The sequence below is a fragment of the Olea europaea genome, unplaced genomic scaffold (assembly GCF_002742605.1).
Source record: "Olea europaea var. sylvestris unplaced genomic scaffold, O_europaea_v1 scaffold89, whole genome shotgun sequence".
Lineage (NCBI taxonomy): Eukaryota > Viridiplantae > Streptophyta > Magnoliopsida > Lamiales > Oleaceae > Olea > Olea europaea.
In genome coordinates, this window is record NW_019267367.1 from 171,299 (window position 1) to 175,476 (window position 4,178).

Here is a 4,178-nt window from a genome sequence, read left to right on the forward strand (position 1 = left end):
AAATTTGGTAGGTTGATTGGAAATGGACCGAGAAATAGGACTCGAAGCACAGACCCGAGGTCACAGGATTTAGCCAAATTCCTTCGTTTTGGCCTCCGAATAATTAATTTCCTTTATAATTATGTCAGGTTGAAGAAGTGTTGGACAGAAAATTAACCAAGAAAAACCGCACTAGGGTCAATTTTGTCATTTGTTGCGACGGTGTCGGAATGGGCCGAAATTTGGCAGGTTGATTGGAAACGGCCCGAGAAATTGGACTCGGGGCACACACCTGGGATCACGGGATTTAGCCAAGTTCTTTCGTTTAGGCTTCCGAATAAATAATTTTCGTATTAATTATTCAGCTTGAAGAAGTGTTGGACAGAAAACTAACAACACAAAATTGCACCAGGGACAATTTTGTCATTTTTCGCAATTTGGTATTGGAAAAGGACGGAGAAATTGGACTCGGTGCATAGACCCGGGGTCATAGGATTTAGCCAAATTTCTTCGTTTAGGCCTTCGAGTAATTAATTTTCGTGTTAATTATTCAGCTTGAAGAAGTGTTGGACATAAAACTAACAACGCAAAATCGTACCATGGACAATTTTGTCATTTTTCGCGATGGTGTCGAAATGTGCCGAAATTTGGTAGGTTGATTGGAAACGAACCGAGAAATTGGACTCGGTGCGCAGACCCGGGGTCATAGGATTTAGCCAAATTCCTTCGTTTTGGCCTTCGAATAATTAATTTCTTTATTAGTTACGTCAGGTTGAAAAAGCGTTGGACAGAAAATTAACAAAGCAAAACCGCACCAGGGGCAATTTTGTCATTTGTTGTGACGGTGTCGAAATGGGCCGAAATTTAGCAGGTTGATTGAAAACGGTCTGAGAAATTGGACTCGGGGTACAAACCCGGGATCACAGGATTTTAGCCAAATTCCTTCGTTTAGGCCTTCGAATAATTAATGTCCTTATTAATTATGTCAGGTTGAAGAAGTGTTGGACAGAAAATTAACAAAGAAAAACCGCACCAAGGGCAATTTTGTCATTTGACGCTACGGTGTCGGAATGGGCCGAAATTTGGCAGGTTGATGGGAAGCGGCCCGAGAAATTGGACTCAGGGCACAGACTTGGGATCACGGGATTTTAGCCAAATTCATTCGTTTAGGCCTCCGAATAATTACATTCCTCATTAATTATGTCAAGTTGAATAAGTGTTGGACAGGAAATTAACAATGAAAAATCGTACCAGGGGCAATTTTGTCATTTGTCGCGACGGTGTCGGATTGGGCCGAAATTTGGTAGGTTGATTGGAAACGGCCAGAGAAATTGGACTCGGGGCACAGACCTGGGATCACGGGATTTAGCCTAATTCCTTCGTTTAGGCCTCTGAATAATTAATTTTCGTATTAATTTTGTTAGGTTGAAGAAGTGTTGCACTGAAAATTAACAACGCAGAACCGCACCAGGGGTAATTTTGTCATTTGTCGCGACGGTATCAGAATGGGCCGAAATTTGGCAGGTTGATTGGAAATGGCCCAAGAAATTGGACTCGGGGCACAGACCCGGGATCATGTGATTTTAGCCAAATTCCTTCGTTTAGGCCTCCAAATAATTAATTTTCTTATTAATTATGTCAGGTTGAAGAAGTGTTGGACAGAAAATTAACAAAGAAAAACCGCACCAGGGGGCAATTTTGTCATTTGACGCGACGGTGTCGGAATGGGCCAGAATTTGGCAGATTGATGGGAAGCGGCCCGAGAAATTGGACTCGGGGCACAGACCTGGGATCACGGGATTTTAGCCAAATTCATTCGTTTAGGCTTCCAAATTATTATTCAGCTTGAAGAAGTCTTGGATAGAAAACAAACAACGCAAAATCGTACCAGGGACAATTTTGTCATTTTTAGCGACGGTTTCGAAATGTACCGAAATTTCATAGGTTGATTGGAAACGGACCGAGAAACTGGACTCGGAGCACAGACCCGGGGTCACAGGATATAGCCAAATTCCTTTGTTTTGGCCTTGGAATAATTAATTTCCTTATTAATTACGTTAGGTTGAAGAAGTGTTGTACAGAAAATTAACAAAGCAAAACCACACCAGGGGTAATTTTGTCATTTGTTGCGACGGTGCCGGAATGGGCCGAAATTTGGCAGGTTGATTGGAAACGGCCCGAGAAATTGGTCTCGGGGCACAGACCCGGGATCACTGGATTTTAGCCAAATTCCTTCATTTAGGCCTCCGAATAATTAAATTCCTTATTAATTATGTCAAGTTGAAAAAGTGTTGGACAGAAAATTAACAAAGCAAAACCGCACTAGGGGCAATGTTGTCATTTGTCACGACAGTGTCAGAATGGGCCGAAATTTTGCAGGTGATTGGAAACGACCCGAGAAATTGGACTCGGGGCACAGACCCGGGATCATGGTATTTTAGCAAAATTCCTTCGTTTAGGCCTCCGAATAATTAATTTTCGTATTAATTATGTCAGGTTGAAGAAGTGTTGGACAAAAAATTAACAATGCAAAACCACACCAGGGGCAATTTTGTCATTTCTCGAGACGGTGTCAGAATGGGCCGAAATTTTACAGGTTGATTGGAAACGGCCCCAGAAATTGGACTCGGGGCACAGACCCTGGATCACGGGATTTGGCCAAATTCCTTCGTTTAGGCCTCCGAATAATTAGTTTTTGTATTAATTATTTAGCTTGAAGAAGTGTTGGATAGAAAACTAACAACGCAAAATCGCACCAGGGTCAATTCTGTCATTTTTCGCGACGGTGTCGGAATGTGTCAAAATTTGATAGGTTGATTGGAAACGGACCGAGAAATTGGACTCAGAGCACAGAGCCGGGGTCGCAGGATTTAGCTAAATTCCTTCGTTTTGGCCTCCGAATAATTAATTTCCTTATTAATTATGTCAAGTTGAAGAAGTGTTGGACAGAAAATTAATAAAGCAAAACTTCACCAGGGGCAATTTTGTCATTTGCTGCGACGGTGTCGGAATGGGCCGAAATTTGGCAGGTTGATTGGAAACGGCTTGAGAAATTGAACTCGGGGCACAGACCCGGGATCACGGGATTTTACCCATATTCCTTCATTTAGGGCTCCGAATAATTAATTTCCATATTAATTATGTCAGGTTGAAGAAGTGTTGGACAGAAAATTAACAAAGCAAAACCGTACCAAGGGCAATTTTGTCATTTGTCGCGACGGTGTCAGAATGGACCCAAATTTTGCAGGCAGATAGGAAACGGCCCAAGAAATTGGACTCAAGGCACGAATCCGGGATCACGGGATTTTGCCAAATTCCTTCGTTCAGGCCTCTGTATAATTAATTTTCGTTTTAATTATGTCAGGTTGAAGAAGTGTTGGACTAGAAAACTAGCAACCAAAACCGCACCAGGGACAATTTTGTCATTCATCATGATGGTGTCCAAATGGGCCAAAATTTGGCAGGTTGATTGGAAACGGCCCGAGAAATTGGACTCGGGGCACAGACCCGAGATCACGGGATTTTAGCCAAATTCCTTCGATTACGCCACCGAATAAATAATTTCCTTATTAATTATGTCCGGTTGAAGATGTGTCGGCAGAAAATTAACAAAGCAAAACCGCACAAGTGGCAATTTTATCATTTGTCATGGCAGTGTTGGAATGGGCCGAAATTTGGCTGGTTAATTGGAAACGGGCCGAGAAATTGGACTCGGGGCACAGACCTGGGATCACAAGATTTAGCCAAATTCCTTCGTTTAGGCCTCCGAATAATTAATTTTCATATTAATTATGTCAGGTTGAAGAAGTGTTGGACAGAAAATTAACAAAGAAAAACCGCACCTGGGGCAATTTTGTCATTTGTAGCGACGGTGTCGGAATGGGATGAAATTTGGCAGGTTGATTGGAAACGGCCCGAGAAATTGGACTCGGGGCACAGACCTAGGATCATGGGATTTTAGCCAAATTCCTACGTTTAGGCCTCCGAATAATTAAATTCCTTATTCATTATGTCAAGTTGAATAAGTGTTGGATAGAAAATTAACAATGAAAAATCGCACGAGGGGCAATTTTGTCTTTCGTCGCGACGGTGTCGGAATGGGTCAAAATTTGGCAGGTTGATTGGAAATGGCCCCAGAAATTGAACTCGGGGCACAGACCCGGGACCACAGGATTTGACCCAAATTCGTTCGTTTAGGC